Raw genomic sequence first — 20709 nt, 5'->3', positions numbered from 1 at the left:
TACATCAATCTCTCAAACACTGTTAATGACTGCAATGAGATATTTCATCCAGTCACATTAATTAAACCTGAGGCTCATTACACCAGTTTCTGACAGAAACGGAATCTGAAATCTACACAAGTTATTTGAGATTACCATGAAAAAGAAAGATTGTCCAAAACCTGGAATATTACCCTGCATTTCAGTTGACAAAAGTTCAGGTCCTCAAAGCACACAGGATTCAGAGAGGTTGACATGAAGGTATTCCAAGAAGGAACTTACTGCCAAAATTAAGAAAAAAAGATATTTAGACTTCAGCTGCCAACACTGACCTTCCTAACTGACTCTGGACAGGCTATTTTGCAGTTTTTTAGACAGGTTTAAAAGAAGACTTCTTCAAATGAGCATTTGCACAGATTAGAAGTGTTCACCAATCTTCCAGGGAACAATTTTGCAGCAATTTCATAGGGTGGGATCTCATATAACTAACTCACATATTTGTTTTCCAAGCATCTTGTCATATGCTGGTTTTAAGAAAAAAAGAACAAGTATTTTTTGGACATGATTCACTTTACCATTATTGTGCATTAATTGTTTTGCATGAGATCAGGGGAGCACTTTCCTTTCAACTCATAGAATCATAGAATGGTTTGGGTTGAAAGAAACCTTAAAACAATCTAGTTCCAACCCCTCTTCCATGAGCTTTGGCACCTTCCACTAGAGCAGGTTACTCAAAGCCCCATCCAGCTTGTCCTTGAGCACTTTCAGGCATGGGGTATCCACAGTGTCTCTGGAAAGCATGCACCAGTGCTTCACCACCCTCAAGGTGAAGAATTTCTTCCTTGGATCTAATCTGAACATACTCTCTTTTAGTTTAAAGGGCATTCCACCCTATGCTGTCACTACATGCACTTGTCAAAAGTCCCTCAAGCTCTCTTGTATACCCTCTAGGTACTGGAAGATGCTGGAAGTTCTCTTCTCCAGAATGAGAAGGCCCAACTCTCTCAGCCTGTCTTAACAGGAGAAGTGCTCCAACATTCTGAGCATCTTCCTGGTCTCCTCTGGATTGGCTCCAACAAGTCCATGTCCTTCTTACATTGGGGCCCCCAGAGCTGGACACACCACTCCAGGTGTGGTCTCACCAGTGCAAGAGCACAGGGGCAGAATCCCCTCCCTCACCCTGCTGGCCACGCTGCTTTGGGTGCAGCTCAGGACAAGGTTGGCTTTATGAGCTGCTGTTGCACATTGCTGGGAGATATTGAGCTTCTCATCAGCCAACAGCCCTTAGTGCTTCTCCCCAGGGCTGCTCTCAATACCTCCACCTCCACCCAGCCTGCACGTGTGCTTGGGATTGCTGTGACCCAAGCGCAGAACCTTGCACTTGGCCTTCTACGGCACTACTGAACTTCATGAGGTTCACACAGGCCCACCTATCAAACCTGTCCAGGTCCTTCTAGATGGTACCTCTTCCCTGCAGTATGTTGACTGCATGATAGAGCTTGGTGTTGTTGGCAAAGTTGCTGAGACTGCCCTCAATCCACTGTTCATGTCAACGACAAAAACATTTAAAGAGCACCAGTCCCAGTATTAATCCCTGAGGAACTCCACTTGTCACTAGTGTCCACTTGGTCGTCAAGACATTAAACTGTCTGAGTGTGATTTCTCCTCAGAGAAAGCTGTGTGTTTCTTGCTGTTCCAGTTCAGGAAAGGGTTCTTTAATTCAAAGCAAAATAAGGCATTGTGGCAGTCTTCCAGATCCAAATCCCCAACCATAATGGGGAAGTGACACTACCATCCATGCATTTGCATTCTTGAAAAGGCACCAAATAAGCCAGCCCATACTGACTGAACAAGCACAAGGTAAACAGAGGGATATTTACTGATCAGTAAGAGAGAGTTAAGAGCAAAGGGTGGGAAAAAACCCCTAAGATTACAACTTGTGGCAAAGGGAAATGGGATACACGCTCTGTAAGACAAACTGTATCAATATTGGTCTGTAAAAGACCCTCAAGTCAGTTTGAGAGTCATGTCTCTTTTATCCTTAACTAAGAAATAATTCCTCTAAGTGACTCTTCTATTTTCAACATGTTCAAGAGTTCTTTTGAAACCTACCTTGGAAGGCAGCCAAGTCTCTGCCACTGTGCAGAGGATCTTCAGCTGAATACCAATTGATTTCACTGTGTAATGCACTGAGGTTTGATCTACGGAACCAACGCAGAAGAGAAGAGAGACTGAACTCTGAGTAACTTGCTTTGATAAAGTGAACAACATGAAGTAGAAGATTGGGACTAGTTGATACAAATTATCATTGCCATCCAAATGGCTCAACACAGACATCCTGACAGAGCTCTGGGAGACTGGGTATCTTCTGTTCTCCTGATGGTTACAGTGTAGCTCAAACCGGTAAAAAAATTTGTCTTCCACGATCAGAGGGCTGCAATATATAGCAGATTGCAGAAAAGATCCTATAGCACATAGGAAACAGTGGGCTGTAGGAAACAGGGACAGAGTAGAAAGTCCTTCAGCTACCTTTGTTTCTTCAGTTTATCATGGAAATTTTCTTGTATGAGCATCCAACTCATCTTCTAGTGATTCTGTCATCTAAGACATAAATGTGCCATGCTGAGACCTCTGGGAATCTTCTCCTTTTGTAAGATCAAGACTTTCTGAAAGACTTCTGTCAATTCATACAGAGCCAGGTATCACTCAGCCATTTTCAACCACAGAGTAAGAGGAAACTCAAATGAGCATTCTTTTTCCACTGTATGTTCAATCTACATATGAACTACATAAAATCCTGCAGCCAGGGGTTGTCTGTGAATAAAAATCCAAATGAAAAAGAGAACATAGGGAAGCAGAATGTCACTCTTAGGTCAACAGGCCCGGTCTAAGCTCACAGACCTTTTTGCACCTCAGTTTGGATATCTAAGCATAATATTTCTCCAGCTCAGAAGGGTGCTGGAGTGAGCAGCACAGAGAATGGTGCAGCTGGAGTGAGGTTCATATAGACAAGCCCTGTTACCCTGAGGAAGTCTTAAACAGGAGTTTGACCATTCATTAATCATCATTAGTCTTTGCCAGGGACTTTATAGCCTCTCAGATTAAGTTTGTTGAATGTCCTGCTAGTATTTGCTCCAAAATCACTAACATACAATTTTCATTTTTAGCATTAGTTGAGCCACGCTCTCTTATCTGCAATTATTTATAAGTCAACAATATCTGCTCATCCTAGAATGTGCTCAGATAACAGTCATTATTCTTGATTAGTTAAAAATCTGATGCGTAACTGTCTAAATCTAAACCATCATCCATTTTGCCCATAACAAATGTAAGATGTAATAAAGAGAAGAAATTTGCAGAAATGCACACAGACAATTTCAAACTTCAACCACAAATATCTTGCAAAAAAAAAAAGAAAAAAAGAAAGATAGATAACAAACTTTACTAAATTGGAAACCTTTAAAAACAAAATGGCAGTTTCAGGAAGCAACTGACACAAGTTCCCAAGGAACAGTAAAGAACATTCTATCCTATTCTAGATCACTTACAGAAATTCATGAAGTGAGACTCATATTCATACAACCCCAAGAGTACCCCTGCTCTTCATCATTTCAGTATGCCAGAGTGTTAGGGTGTTTTATGGAAAGTGACTGGCTGACCTGTGCATTCCTTTGGGTTTGTCAACAAATAGGATTTCTTCTTTTTGAGGTTGCCTGAGGTATTTCCTAAGTCATGCAGGGGTTTCCCAGTGGCTCAAGTGGAATCCCAGGCAATATTGTCCTGGAGAAAAGAATGGTGGAGGGGAGGTTCATACTGGAACCTTCTCAAAGCTCAAGAGTGGTCCAACCCAACATGCAAAAATCTAGGCAAAAATGTAATAAGAGGCCTGCATGCATGAACAAGGAGCTTCTCACTAAACTTAAACATAGAAGGAAGCATACAAACAGGGTCAGATCAACCAGGAGTAATATACAGATATGGCTCAAAGCCACAGGTAAGGATTGAGAAAAGACAAAACCTACCTGGAGTTGAATCTTGCAAGGAACAAGAAGAACAATAAGCAAAGTTTCTACAGCTCTAACAACAGCAGAAGAAAGACTATGGAAAATGTGTGCCCAGAGCTGAATGAGCTGGGGAACTTGGTGAAAAAGGGAAAAGTACTTCTGAATGCTTTCTTTGCTTCAGTATTTACTGGTAGAAGTGGCCTTTGGGAATCTCAGACCCTGAGAGCGGATAAAAAAATAAGGCAAGACCCTAGATGGAGGGGAAACAGGTCAGGTAACACTTAAACTGGACATGCATAAGTCCATGGGAACTAATAATAGCTGAGAAACAGTTTGATGACATTGCAAGGCTGCTCTTGTCATGATGGTCAGGGCAACTGGGTGAATTTCCTAAGGACTGACAGAAAGCAAATGTCACTCCTATCTTTAAGAATAGCAACAAGGAGAACCCAGAGAAGTACAGTCAGTCTCAACTTGATCCTTGGGCAGGTGATGGAGCATTTCCAAATTTGTTAAGCACAAGTAGGGGACTGTGAGTTGTCAGAATGAATTTATGAAGGGAAAATCATGCCTGACCAAAGACAGCCTTCCATAAGAAGATGAGCATCTTAGTGGATAAGGGGAGAGCTGTGTATGTTCTTCATTTTGATTCTACCAAAGTCTCCCATAACATAGTCACAAACAGATGAAGAACAGCCTAGACAAACGGACAGCACAGCAGGCAGAAAACTCTTACCAAGTGCCAGGCTGAAAAGGTTATGGTCATCAGGACAATGTCCAGCTGGAGGCCACACATATCCAGTACTGGAGCCAAAACTGCTCACCATCTTCAGGAAAGACCCAGAAAATGGAACAGACTGTATCCTCAGCAGATTTTTAGGGGATTCAAAAGTGGAAGGAGTGTTTGATGCACTGGAGCATTGTGCTGCCATACAGAGAGACCTCAGCAAGCTGGGGAAATGGGCCGACAGGTAACAGGTTGAAATGAAGCTTTGCAGGGACAAGATGTTGAATATGAGCCAGAATTGGGCAGCTGTGGCAAAGAAGGTCCATAGCATAACATGATGCTTTAGGTAGAGCATTGCCAGAAGGTCAAGGGAGGGGGATCCTCCTCTGCTACTCAACACTGGTGAGACATCTGTAGTGCTGGATCCAATGCTGGGCTTCTCAACACAAGAAAGAACTACTGGAGCGAATCTAGTAAAAGTCTACAAAAGTTGTTCAGGGATTGGCGCACCTGCCATACAAGGAGAGGTCAAGAGAGATGGGACTGTTCAGCCTGAGAAACAGAAGGCTCTGGGACATCTTTTCAGTATATATAAATACCTGATAGAGTGGAATAATGAAGATGCAGTCAAACTCTTCTCAGCGATGACCAGTTACAGAACAAGAGGCAATGGGTACAAATAAAAGATGAAGAAAATTCAATCTAAGCATAAAAAAAATCCTTTTCTTTTTTACTTTGAGGACAGTCAAACACTAGTGTGTGTTTCCCAGACAGTCTGTATTTGAATACTTTGGAAATACTCCAATTCTTACTGTACATGACTCTGGCCAACCTGCTCTGGTTTACCTTACCTTGAGCAGAGGGTAGGACTAGACTATGTGCAGAAGTCCCTTCCTACATTAGTGATTTTGTAACTCTGTAATTCTGTATGAAATCATATTCTTACCACCAGTTTTTCAAGGAATTATGGCTATCTCTAACAACTAAAGGACAGGTAGTTTTCACAAGTACCTGTACAATACAAAACTTGCTGTGCCCTTGGAAAGAACCAGGCTCACATTTCTCCAGAGAGAGGAGGGAACTGAACCCAGCTTTTCCACAACCTCTGTGGTTTCCTAACAGATGGGCCAGAAGGTTAGTGCCAATGCAGGAAATGGAACATAACAGAGTTTATTCCCAAGCCTATTTCTGGGTGCTTACATTAAGAGCTTGTGTCCTTCTAAGTGGAAAGAGCTGGACTCTGGAGGGTGATGGAGAACAATGGGAAACAAACTGTTGCCCTGCATTGCCCTCTGAACAAAAGTGTATTTTTAAGAATAGTTCTGCTCAGGCCCCAGCAGTACATGAGGTACTCTAATGAGGTTTTCCAAGAGCTATTGTTTCTTCTAAGCTTCATGTCCTACATTTGCATATCCTGGCATTTACAATGCCTTGAAAATTAAGAAATAAAAAGTACTTCCCTTTGCAAATCTTAAATCTAGCTACACACAAACAGCTTTCAGCCTGCAGATCACAGCACCTTCATGGACAGGAATAGCCAAAGACAAGTAGCACCCTGATCATTTAGAGGAGAGGCAGATCTGATGGGCTGCAAGGAAGAATCAGCTTGATGGGCTTTTGGGTGCTGTTGAGCTGACGGATAACAAACTGACTCTACAGCAGAGGCACTAAGGCAGGTGGATTAAGGAAGAGGGAGGAAAGTCTGCAGCATAGACTGTAACCATATTGGTTACTATGCAAAAAAATGTTGGTAGAGATTTCTATAACCTTTTTCTCTTCTCTGACCATAGAAGGTAGAGGAAGGGCAAAAGGAAATGAATTCTTCAGTTATAAATAAAAACAGAAAGGTAGCATGAAGATTACATTACTCCAATATAAAATTAAATTATCTACCCTGCTCTTACTGAATAGGGTGTTCTAATACAGAGCCCTGACTCAGATTTTAAAAGCAGCATGTACCAAAAAAAAACCAAAATAGCAGTCAATGATTTTACAAGGTCATTATAAAAAGACTGGGAAATATGATTAAGCTCCAAATGAAAACAAAGAAGTAATTTAGAATATTGCTTTTGTGTCTTGCTATTCTTTTAAATGCATGCCATTGAGAAACCTCATCATGCACTGGCAGTGTTATAAAGGTGATAAGCAGGCCAGATGGATTCAGGTTACCCTGAGGCTTCTGCTGAATTTCACAGGTGCCTGTGAGTAATTCCTTCACTTTCCACAAACCTAGTAACACTTCACCTAAGCTTCATATGCACTTTTGAGCTCTGCTTTTCCAAAAGAATTTGGATGAGCTGAAGAGATTTTAAAAGAGCTCAGTGAGAATGATAAGTTGGATTGGTCAGTTGTCCTCAAATATATGTGAACGAACCACAGATCAGTTGAATTGTTGAATTATAGAATTAATCGTAGAATGATTTGACTCAGAAGGGACCTTAAAGATCATCTGGTTACAGCTCTCTATGGCATGGGCAGGGGCACCTTCAACTAAACCAGGCTGCTCAAAACCCCATCCAACTCGGCCTCGAACACTGCCAGGGATGGGGCAGACTCAATTTCCCTAAGCAACCTGTTACACTGTTCTCATGGTAGAGAATTTTTTCCTAATATCTAATCTAAATCTACACTCTTTCAGTTTAGGCCTTTCTTAGATGATCTAAGTCTTCACATGCCTATGGATATAACAAAACAATTCTTTTTTCCCCTTCCCCTGCAGGCATTTTCACATGTTACAAAATTTAAAATTAACATTTAGTTCACAGTCCAGAGAGAAAGCTTCAAAATGCAATTCTGTAAACCAAACCTTAATTTCCATATAATATCTTATTCTACATGTTATCTGTACATGAACCCTGAAAGTAGTCTGATGTTCATTGCTGCTACACCAAGCAGCTGATACCGAGTCAGCTCGATGCCACCAAACGCAGTGAACTCAGAAAATATACACAGGAAATATTTTTCTATTTTAAATTATCATACAAATTTATTCAGATTGTTTTATCCAGTTCTTTGGCAGCATATTTTGGTCTTTTTCACCTCATCTTAATGCATCAAGATTTATATGACTACAAGGAGATTTAAGCTGTTACCAGACCCACAAGACAAATGTTCATTAAGCTGTGGAAGCTTTAAGGCATGGCTATCTTCCATGGACAAAAATGTAAGAGGATGATGAATTATCCTGCTCAGGGGTTTGTGTTTGTTTTTCCAATGAATGCACTTTAAATTGCTGGTGGGAGAAGGATTTGCTGAAAGAGATGGGTGACACTAACCTAACAGAGTACAGCTGTCACTGGTGGAAATTTGTGTCTTTAACTTTGTACTCTCTTCCTGCATATATGTATAGGGGTTTTTTTTCCTCTTTAAGTAGCTGGCAGTTTTAACTCAAATAAGTGTTGTATTAAATAAATATTTTGAAAAGTTGCAGAGAAGTAACGTTAAGAAATTGTTACAGTGGCTTTGGTTTTAACTTCACTGCATTAAAAATTTACCATGGCATCATTTTCCCTATGTAAGATTTAAATTAACTTTACACCACAAAGTGGAAAGGCTCTGCATTTTCAGGAACAAAATAGGTTTTTTGTTCACTTTTTGCAACTAGATAATTATTTTTTTTTTTTTTAATTCCGCTTCCCCTTCTTATAAACCCTTCATTGCCTATGTTGGACACAGTTCATTTTCATTTCTCAGCCAGACCCTGGCCTGATGCCTCAGATGCAGGCCCTTGGGCAGCTCACTGGCACCCTCAAAGTGCCTCCCAATATTCCACACAGGTTCAGACTAAGACAATGTGAAGCAACTTCTATCTCATTAAAAAGGCTGCTGTAAATAATAATGATGCAATTATTGTAACAAAAAATCCCGTAATTATAAATTTGCATGGTGCGTCTATTGAAGAATACCTGAAACCTTAAGAAATTTTCTTCTCACCAGAAACACTCTTTGCCACCTGCCACCAGCTGGGTGTCATTAGCAAACTGCTTTTAAGTCCCTCTGCATGTCTCTTTCTTGCCTGGGTTATTTGAACTATACTCTTCTGATAGGAAAGGTTGTCTCCTACTGCGCTATTTTTCAGTGACTAGTAAGACAGCCACCTCTATGTGCCACTAGGTTGAACTCTGTATTCACCTGCTCCTTGTCAAGGCACAGCCTACATGTTGAACTGCTACAGCACTGAAATAAGCGCTTTGGTCACTGTACAACAGGGATTCATAAAAACAAACAGAGGCTGAGCTGTCCCCCACAGGGTTTGTGCTTCATGGCTCTATGCATCATTTTGGCTAAACTGTTGACTGGAAAATATCTCTGAGCCTCCAAGATTCCCTTGACAAGCTGTTTAAAAAATGAACTAACTAGAATTCATGATCTTTCCTCTCAGTGCAAAGCCCTTCACTTTAAAATACAGCCTACAAAACAAGATTAGAGGTTACTTTTTTTTCAGGTGAGATGTGCAATCAGCTGAGAGATGTGAATTTATTTGACTGGAAGAGTTTGCATCCACCACGTACTACACTCAGGTGCAAGTCTGAGTGTAGGTCATCTTTAGGATCGTATTTTAAAAGTGCTTGAATTTGACTCAGAATTTGGACAGCTGTAGCTTTGATAGAATCCAGGAAAACATCCTGTAGTTTACCTAGCAAGAGCTAGAGTCCATGCCATGGCTTGTGGCTGTATTAACCCCTATTCTCCATCCCACATTTTGTTATTCCTTTAAATTGAAAAAGACTCTCAGCTTCAATTGCCCAGTGGAGCAAGACTTGATGAGGATATTACTTCAAGAAAAAAGTGACCCCAAGAAGATCTCTCCATTCTTGAATGGGGGAAGAAGGGGATCCCATAGCTCAAAGAATTTCCTTACAGAATTTTACTCCTGCAGTATGGTAGGTGTGCTGATAGATGATATTTCAAAAGGCAGTTAGGCTAACAGCATTCAAAGGCTCCTTTCACTAAACTTAGTAGAATTTATCTCAAGAGTTGATTAGAAAGAAGGATAAATAGACCTTCTGCCCCTCATCATATCAATATTAGATTCACAACACTCTCCATTCCTGTTTGTGGGTAGAGTTTGCCTTTACACTCAGTCATAAGTTTAACTATTTGCAGTTAATTAGTTAATTCTTACATGAGAGAGAAAAGAAGACAAGCAGTGCTATGTATTTGGAAAGAAAGGATCTGGATTTTTATATTTTCCAGGTAGCTTGAGCCTTATCCAGAGCAGAAGGCAATTGCTTATGGTTTCATAGTCTGAACAGACCTTTAAATAAGACCAAAACAAGGAGAAATTTTTATTTTACTTCCTCTGTTGTTTCCTAGCAGTAGCATTTTCAAAAGGATCTATTTTTGTTCAGCAGCTCCAAGAACACTGGAAACCCATTCACATTTCTTCTGCTCTTCAGTCATAGTATAGTTTCTCCAGTATTACAAAATGCCTTCTATTAAGGCCTTTCTTTCCTTTTAGATCACTATTGTAAAAAAAATAATGTCAAGATGAATTTTTCCATATCAAAAGCCGTTGCCGTGTCCTTAGAGCCACAAAAAGAAGGCCTGGATATCGTATGCCGCAATTGCAGTGTCAACCCCCAAACTGCAAGGAATCTTGTAACAAAGAAAAAGGGGTGCTCTTAACCCCTGAAATGCCATACTGTGTGTGAGAAGCACTCTCCAAATGATCTGGAGGGCTCTCGATTCCTCCCTGCTCCTGGGAGATAGAAAATATGGGTACTGCTTCATATACACAAAAGAAAAAGCTAGTCTATTCCAGCAAGGAAGAGAAAATACAAAGCTGCAAAATACAGACAGACAAGGAAACAGAGGTAAAAGGAGAAACCTTATGAGGTACTTGCCCCTTGTTGAGGTGTTCTTCAGACACCTGAATGGAGAAAGTTCTGCTCACCAACAACCCTTATGTATGCATCTCCCTGAAAGAGGCCAGGGAGGGCGGCCGGTCACCACAGACAGGATTACTCACCTGTTTCACAGGGCATTTCTCTGTCCTCTACGTATGTCTTTTTTAAGGTCCTACTCTCTTTTAATCAGCCATGTCCCTGGGATATTGGAAGCTATAATAGGTACATTGATAATGGAGAATTGTCTACCTTTCTCCTCCCAGTTAAATCCAGTCCTAAACATCTCTTGTATATCCAGGCTGCTAATCCAGTCCTTTGCCTGGACTGGACAGCTGTGTAACTGACTTGGGAAGACAAATGTCATAACTCTGAATGTCCCCCCCTTTCCCTTTATTTTTTCCTCAGCTCTATATGCTGAGCAGGATGCCATATGGTACAGAGTATCCCTGTGGTCAGCTGATCCAGCTGTGTCCCCTCCCAACTCCTTGTGCACCCTCAGCCTCCTCACTGGTGGGGTGGGGTGAGGAGCAGAAAAGTCTTTGTCTCCTTGTAAGCACTGCTCAGCAATAATGTAAAAATCCGTGTGTTATCAACACTCTTTCCGACACAAATCCAAATCATAGCTGCATGCAGCTACTATGGAAAAAAATAACACTATCCCAGCCAAACTAGCACACCGATTAACACTTTTTCCTTAAGTTTGCCATATATATCTTCTCTAGTACTCAGATAGGCATAGGAACGTGGTGAAATGCACACATACTTCCTAACAGCTAGGTTAACTCTGAGACAAGCCAGAAGAACATAAGACCATAAGAACCATAAGACAGAAGCCAGACAATGTTTCTACATCTCTAAGACAAATAGAGTTTTGGAGATCATCTCCTGAAATCAACCTTATCCTTTAAATCTACTTACAAAAGCAAAGAGAACAAGATTTCTCATGCCAAGATGCACTGAAATTACACAATGTCCAGAAACTTGAAAAAAGAAAAACAGTTGTGTCTGAATTCTATTCTCTTTACAAGACTAAGCCCTTAAAAATTCCATGAGAAAACACTACCAAATATCTGTGGTGTTTTTAGCCTTACCCTGGTCACTGCAGTCTGTTTCAAAGTAGCACATGTTAATAACTGTGAGTAGGGAACAGAAGATTAGATCTTCCCTCAGTTCATTCCCATTGAGATGTCCTGGACAGGCAAGTAAAAAGAAATGAGCAGTTTCAGACAGTACAGCTTCAAGTCCACTGAAGGTGGTACATCAGTCATCAGTACATGGCACTGGTTCAGTCTTTCAAGTTTCTTCACTGTCTCCCCTCAAAATGAAAGAAAAAAACTTCCCATGACTCACTGGACTACTACATTGGGACGTGAGGGTTTCTTTGTATATGCCAAGCCTGATGACCTGAGGGGAAGTGCAAGTAGAACGGTTACTTCTCATTGTTTGGGATTTTGGGTTGTCACTTGTAGCTCACTTTTTTCAGTCACAGAAGTTGGCCTCAGGCTGATGACAGAACAGGCTTCCTGGACACCTTCTATATGTCTTGGATATATATATAAAATATCATCTATTTCTCTTCCTTACAGAAGCATGAAATGCCTGTTTTTGTCACTGAAGGGTTCTGGTAGGCTTTAATCCATTAAAATGAACCTTGGACTTCACACGAGAGCATTCCATCTGTGTCCCACAGATGGTCCATTGTGCATTGCACCAATGTTATTGGCGTAGTCACAGTTTTGCCAGTCCATTTAGCTGGTCCCTCTGCCACTTGATCTCACCCTTGCCTCTTCCAGGCGTAAAGCATTAAGACAACCATCTTTTATCTCAAGTCAAAACTCATTCCCTGAAGTAGAAAATGCAAAGACTCTTTCCTAGACTGAGGGCCTGGAAGATTGTAGAATTTCAGTTTGTCACTAAGTATCTTTGGAGAAACTTTGATCAAGTGGTGTTATCAGTCACTTTTTAGAGTCAGAGTCATAGAATGGTTTGGGTTGGAAGGACCTTAAAGATCATCTAGTCCCAAACTTCCTGCCATAGGCAGGAAGGTCACTCGCCAGATCAGGTTGCTAAGGGCCCCATCCAACCTGGCCTTGAACACTCCCAGGGATGGAGCATCCAAAACTGTTCCCTTAGACATGGACACAAATTTTTCTGCCCTAAAATCCCCCCACATTTAGATCAACAGCATTCAGCGTTTCCTCTGTACTTTAAAGGAAATGCTAACATGCAGTAATATAGGGTGCCCTTCAGCAAGACAATGGCATCCATGGGATCAATTTTCCATGGCTCCAACCATGTGCTAAGAAAAGTCATTCTGTTCACTGTAAACCCACTCTGTGAAATCAGGAGTGAAAGCTCATGTCAACACTCCCTACACATTCCTAGGCATCTGGGAAATCATAGGCGCTAACAAACTCCGGGTCATTGGCACAATTGTGTCATTAACACACCGTTTGGTAGGCTGCATCTACTGACCTACGTGACAATTTCCAACATAACTGCACCAGCAAGGCTCCTGCTGTGTCTCTGCTGTGACTATCCACTCTCCTCAGCTGTTAGCCTTGAATTGTAGTTTGGGGCCACACCAGCCAACACTCTGCAGGACAGAGTTTGTGGAGTAGCACTGTACCCACTGGGGAGCTGAGGGGGTTTTATCCTGCTCTGGATAAAAGAGGAAAGAGCACTTAGACATGTCATGCCTCTCATTTTCAGGACCTGAGAGAGGATCCTGGTCCATTTTATTTTAAGAGCAAGACCACGTGTATATGGACCAAGCATAAAGCTTGGTACATATTGTACCAAGTTTACTCAGTAAGAAAACAGCTACACAGTCCAACGTCAGTACTTCTCCTGTAGCCAAAGAAGGTCATTTCATAAGGTACCTAGAAAAGGAGATTATTTTTCTCAAGAGAAGAACATCAGGAAAAACACACCTGACAACCATTTTGCCCAGTCACACATCTCTGTTCATATCAGCTGAGGCTCTGCCCCATTTTACAAATTACCTTTAAAAAATGAGAACTTCAAGCACTTTGTCGCTTGTGACTGGCCATGTTTTATCATCTCTTTACCTTCTTTGTTCCAGAAGAGTTGTCTACAGTGTTTGGTACACTCCACTTTATTCCTCTCACTATGCAAAAACTATCCAAGACTGAACCTACTCTGGTTATTGACATGGTTATCTACATGGACAAAGAGGCCTTTTTTCCCAGTCTCTTTTGGAACTGTAGTGGTTTGGTCCAAAATACTCATTACTTACTTACTTACCTTCTGTGAGATAAGAATTAGGAGAAAGCAAAGCATGCACAAAACTTAAAAGAATATAAAGATGTTTATTAGCAGACCTAAAAGAGGAAAAAAATCAGATCACACCTTCAGAACACTTCTCCTCCCCCCACCTTTCTCCCTTCACCCAGTGACAAAAAGACAACCCTTGAGATTTTCAGTCAGTTTACCACTTCTATAATAACCTTTTTCAGTTCACTTAGGGGGAGAGGAATCTCTCTTGCTCATGATATGGAGACATCTCCACAAGAAGTTCTCTCATGGCTCAGTATCACAGCGAACCAGCTGCCTGGGTTGGTTCTCTGCTCACATCATGTGGGAGTCCCTTCCCCCGACTTGCAGCTTTTCCCCCAACTGCTTTTGAGGGTCCAGTCTTGAGCTACTGGGGTACCATTTTAAGGCTGAGCAGTTCAAAAACAAAAGTTGTCTTCACCCATCTCTGGGAGCATCTTCATCTCTAGGAATAGAGGCCCTCTCCCTTCCCTCAGAGCAACAAGGGTCCTCATCATCTTCATCTCTAGGACTATCTCTGGAAGCATCTCTAGGAACAGAGGTCTTTCTCCTTCTGATTTGGAGCAAGAGTCCTCATCACTTCCATCTCTCCCTGTTCAAACTCCTCATCAAATTACAGCTGCTTCAGGATTTGCTTATTCCAGCACAGGTACTTTTGCTCACAAGTACAAGTCAAACGCTCCACCCCCCCCATGCTTTCATGAAATTACAATGGGTACTCTGACATATCATAGCTTTACAACAGAATTTCAGCTTCTAAGCATCTCCTCTTTCTCCTCCCTCAGGGTTTCAGCTCTTCTTTCTTTACTTAATGTCTGCAGGCTTCATCTGTTCTGGAGGAAACTTACAGCACTAAAAGGGTTAATCTCACCTGGGCCTTGCCGCTGGAATTCGCTTATCGCTGTTGGTCACAAAATCTTTGCTGGACAGCAGGGCAGCTTCAGCTGAATCTTCAGCCTCACTGGAGAGGGGGTGTGTAGAGCTGGGCCACGCCTTCTGCACGTAACAGGGCTGTGGAGGGGCCGTGGGTGGAACAGGGCCGCACAGCTCCATGATGGCTGTGTCCCGGCCCGGGCCCACTAGGCCCCATACGGGCCGAGCCCGGTTACCTGTCCCAAGGCCAGAAGCAAGAGAGAGCTTTCCCAGGGTTTGTCCATTCTTAAACGTGGACCACAGAGGCGGTCAAAATTTTTCAAGTGGCTTAAAAAATTGTCAATATTCAAACTAGCCAGTTGATAGGTTCTGTCAGGTCATAGAGGAAGCTGTAAGCACCTCTTTGCAAGAAAATCACTTCTGGAGCTGTGCTAACCCATGACAGAAACCAAAACTGAAGTTTTATCAGCCACAGTCCAGGCCCCTTTATTCCAAAATTTCATTAACAAAGGCTTTCTTAAAAGTGTCCTGTCATGTCCCTACATAGAATCATAGAATAGGCCACACTGGAAGAGACCTTGAAAGATAATTTCACATAATCCTTTGTGGGAAAGGGAGCCTAGTTGAGATTATCTAATACCTTTTACAATCGTGTCTTGAAAAGCTCCAGTGGGACATATGAGATGAGCAGGCCATGCTAAACGATCAAAATCTTTCCCCCATCCTTAAAAATATTCTAAATCCCATAAAGCAGACTCAGGGAGGCTTCCCCACAGAAAAGCGCTGGAAATTTGTTGAGCTACACTGCAGGATCTCCCAAAGAACTGCTCTGCAATTCGAGGCTGTAGCAAGCCAGGCCCTCATAGCCTGTCTCTGGAGCTGTTTTTTCTACCACAGCAACCCAGAACCATGGAAACACAAAATTACCACCTACCCTTTATTGTCTTTTAGCAGCAGCATAGATTCTGCCTAAATGTCTGCTTACACACAAATCTCCAGAGAAAGAACAGCAGCAAAATATTTATGACTCTATAAAGTTAATTAGCCATTTGTCTGCCAATCTATAACTCCCTGTTTTAACACAATTTAACACAATTTCTTTGAGTGATGATTTGGGACAATATTAGCTGGAGAGCCCATAAGCCTTTTGTGAATTATCTGGGCTGCAAGCACTTAGCTAATATGCTTTACCTCTAACTCAGTTATGTCTCCATAGTAATTGCTGTTTACACAGTATGTTTGCTAACCCAGGATAATATTCTTTTCATGTGATTCTTCAAAATTAAGCTAATATAACCAAGATTATTAATTTTCATTGATATCTGGTGAAAGGATTATTAAAGTGCTGGTCATCAGCCTAATAGCAATAATATATATTCCTTTGCTCTCTCAGGATCTGAAGTGGACAAAATGGCCATTGATAATAGATGTTCTATTCAGATGAATAACTGAATGGGGCAGACTTTTAAATACAAGAGAAATCTAAAGTGATACAAGTGTTTTATTCATTACCATAAGGGCTGGATTTCTATCCAAGTGGCACTACTGAAAGGAAGACAGAAACCATTGCCTCCAGCGATGTGATATCCATCTGGATCTGACCTCTGTGGACAAGGAGCTGCATCATCTGACTGCTGCTGAGGTCTGAGGTTCTGAGTACTCATTTGAGATAAAATATTATCTACTACACAGAGGTTCAGCTGTGGCCTGACCCTACGGCTCAAGACCCTCTACCAGCACAGAGCTGGAACAACTCTTGTCCAGAGGCAACATATTCCCTGCAAAGGTATAAATAGCTTGGACCGCCATCTAGCCTTAGCTGGTTCAAGTTCAATGAAGTTAGTGGTAAATGGATTTATATCCTAATGGTAAACGGACTTATATCCAAGAACGACCTGGCCCTGAGCATCTTAGAAAGTCACTCACATTCTATCCAAACACAATTAATTACCTGTTGTTCTCAGACATTTTGTTTGACATGGTTTGTTGTGTTCACTCTGCCTTTAGATTAAAAGTTGTTGGGGCAAGGACACAAGGGCTTTACCATCAGTCCAGGCCTATTGAGAGGAAATAAAGCAGCTTATATTGCTAAAGAACAAAATAAAACTGCAAGGGACAAGGCCCAAGTGACTGTATTGTGAGTCTGGATAATGTCTCAAGGGAAAGCTCCAGGGGTGGGACATAGGAAGTCCCAGGGAGGGGACTGGTGTCACTTTCCTTAATTGTCTGGTGCCTCAACCACTCCTGAAACCAGAATGAGAGAAGGCTTCAGAAGTTCTCATTTTCAATAAGCCACATATTTTAATGGAACCTCTTGAAATAACTTTATAGTTCAAGAAGATCGTTTATTTTGATTACTTATATTCATAGCAAATGTTTGTTCCTAGTCATATGCTTTCTTTAATGTCCTTTTTCAAGCAGTTCTGTATACACTTGGCCAACTATTATTTTTTTTAATCATTTGTTTTTAAATGTTTTTATTTATTTTTAAATAAAGGAGTGCAGTTTACAGTAGACTCTGAAAGGTGTGGTTTCACTAGGGTTGTGGGACAACTAAAGCAATAGATTCAATAAGGGTAGAGTGATGAGATACCTACAAGAGTTGCCTTAGGGATCTCTAGGTACAGACCTGGTGCATGTTGAAGAAAAAGATCAGTTCATTTCATTTTATGATCTCTTTCCAGCTTCATTCTGTTCCCATAGGTACATAGTTAAATGGAAAAGGAATGCTGCGTGACTTAATTTAAGGAAGTTATCACATATTTGTCTCTAACATCATCAAGAATGGAATAAGTATACACCTCCTGGGGTGCACCTTTCCTGCAAACACCCAAATTCTCTACAGATTTTCCTTCTCGAGGTCTTTTCACATAAGTAGATTTTCAGATTGTTTCTTTCCTCTTGTGACTTGCCTTAGGCAAAGAGCATTTTCAGGTACTAAGAGGCTTCAACAACAGCACAGAGATTTCCTATTTATTTATTACCATTATAAGCACAGATACATAACCTCAACTCCCCTATCTTAACATCTTGCTTAACCCCTTTTTCTTATTTTAGGGACTCTAATCCACAATCTGAGAAATAATTAGTCCTTCCAGGAACCACTTTCTAAGAAGCTGCACTTTGGAGCTGTATCTCATGTTGCAGTCTCTTTCCAGCTCTACCATGTAGAGTCCTAACACCAACTCTGTTCTTTGGGCACACATACATTACTACGCTATTGGATTTTCTTCCTCAAAAAAGTCACAACATAAGAAAGCCTGTTTTCAGGCAGGGTTTTCTCAAAATTTTATGAAAACTATAAAAATCAACTTCTTAATTTCTAGGAATGCAAAGCAGAGGTGAGAATAAGGCCCAGTTCTTCAAAATTGCATTTAAAAAAGGAGAAAAGATTTCCCAACAAATAATTCCCTTGTCACTTTAGATGCTAGTTAAAATGCAGAGTGTGCAGTTCCAAAGTGTTAGCATTATTTGTAGTTTTTTCCTGTATGAATTCCCTTTAGGCAATTCATTGCAAGGCTTGGTACTCGCTTTTTAAAATGCTGTGCCGGTTTATGCTGCCATTATACTAAATGCTGCTATGCAGCTTAAAAAGCATACCTTGAAAGCATGAGAAGTTCTGTCCTACCAGATGTAAGCTAGCAGAAAATGCTACATCGTCTCCCTAAATATCAATTATGCACTAGGCTGCCCTTGGAGACTGCAGCTGAGATGGGCTATATGATCCCCAAGCCTTCCACCTCACAGGCAATTTTTTCAGCTAACAAGCCATTTGTGCAACGTTTGAGGGGAAGAGTCTGTCCTTTCCTCTTTTGGAAGCTGTGTGGTTTTGATCTGATTTCAGTTCTGGAGGGCCTTGTGCTTGATGATAGGTGCCTGGCACTTGCTGAGGAAGATGACTGGGTCCAGCTGCAAGGGAGAGACATGCCTCTCCACTTTCCAAAGGTGCTTAGGTAAGTGTCTAACCACTCTGCAGCAAGGAACTCTGCTTAAGCGTAGGGGAGGACACAATCAAAGAGAAAATTTTCAGATCAGACTGGGAGGTGTGCAGTGATTTCAGAGTACTCACAAAATTAAATAGAAGTTGAGAAGTCTTTTTTCTTTGTCATCAGCTTGGTCATAGTCACCTACCTTGTCTTCAGAAACCAGTCCAGCCCTCTGCAGTGCAGTTTCAAAGCATCCCTTTGCTTTGAAGTCAAACCCTGAGGGGAAGGGGGGTAAAAAAACCTGCAGACAGAGGAGGTCATCTCTCTCCTTCTTTAGTAGCTCAGCAGTAAGGGAACTTGCCTAGATAAGGATTGTGGTTATTATCTCAGTCAGTCTTCAGGGATTTTAAATTTTCACCTTCTAGGCAACTGTTCTTATCACTGGGAAAAACCTTACCTGCAGAATTTGCCAAAACCCTCTAGCAGATTGTTTCACTTTTATGATACCATAAATGCACATTAAAGAGAGAAACCGTGTGACATAAATTTCACATTTGCTACAGCAGTAAATAAAACCTCTCTTTTTTCTTTCCCCCCACCCCCCCACAGATGACACCTCTCCACAAGGCAATAGCCTTGTTCATGCTTCTTTATCTCATTAAATATCAAACTACTCTATTAAAGTGAATCAGTTTTTATGGACAGGATAGAAAAATTCCCCCTTTGGTGTACAAAGCTGTGGTTCAGCTTTCTGGTGATGCTGTTTCCTATCCTCTGAAGCAGGCAAATATCAAAATCACATATTCTCATTATTAATCACTGGGAGGAAATGCCACAATCACCTCCTCTTGCAGCTGCAGCCTGATTCTGTCTCCCAGTATGCATCCAAATCCTTACAAGAGAAACGGATGTCATAGGTACATTTCTCCAGCATCTGGTAGGCTCAAAAATCTTCCTCTTTATGGGGCTGACTCTGGTAAGGTACCATATCTTATCATGCAGCTTCCACTAGATTAAAAGGCTGATGAAAGCAGCATTGTAGTGCTTAGCAAGTTGCAGCATAATTCCCCTCGAAGACATAAGTTCTGTCAGGATCCCTTCTCCATGTCAGTCTTACCAATGAAATCTGCAATCTGTCCTAAAAACACCCCAGGTTTTACCAGACCTAATCAGTTGTCTGTTTCTGATGTCTAATGCACCTGGTTCATTCCCTTTTCCCTTATCAGGATGCTGCTCTGAATGCTTTTAAGTCCATAAATTTCTTGGAGATACAGATGATTGCATAAAACCATCTGAACTTGCCAGGTGGTATAATATACATTAATCAGCTATAGAGAGAAGTTTCTTTATGATCATTTCCACTTATCAGCAAACTTTAGATTTGTCATATTTTATCAACTAAAATTTCTGTAATTTTCTTCCTTAATCCTAATGTTTAGTCTGAAAGGTATTCAGGCATATTCACAAAAACATCATGAAAGACCAGGATTAAAACTGCCTGTGAAATTGAAATTCATCTCCTTATGACTTTGTTGAGTCTGTAAGATAAAATTTACACTATTTTTGTTCACCTACATCTTATTTGCTATCTACTATGTACAGCACTCCTTGAACAGGCATGCAATGGTTAATTCATTAATGCTTTGCTTTCAGGTCACAGAGCACTTCAAACTAAAGAAAAGTGGACTTCTGAGCTGAGTTTGAGTAGCTGGGAGATAGAAGAGATGGAGACAGCAGCAGCTTTCCTAGAGGGCAGTGTCAATAAAAAGCAGAAAGCAAGCAGAGCAGGATATTGTATCCCAATAAACATGCCCACAAAGAAAGATGAGGTAAGTTCCCACTTCAGCCTCCCTCTTACCTTCTTCTGCTTCAACCACTGCTTTGACCAGCAGAAGTCAAGAGCATGGGCGCTACTGGTAGACAAATCTGCTGGGAATGATGCAAATCCGAAACAGGATATTCAATACGGAAATCATGGAGCTACAAAGCTGTTTGTACACAGGAGTGCTGCTACCACTCAGGCAAAAAGGTAGAAGCTATTGGTTAGGTACATC

This window comes from Corvus cornix, chromosome 1 (genome assembly GCF_000738735.6).
Source record: "Corvus cornix cornix isolate S_Up_H32 chromosome 1, ASM73873v5, whole genome shotgun sequence".
NCBI classification, from domain to species: Eukaryota; Metazoa; Chordata; class Aves; order Passeriformes; family Corvidae; genus Corvus; species Corvus cornix.
This window is presented reverse-complemented; position numbering follows the sequence as displayed.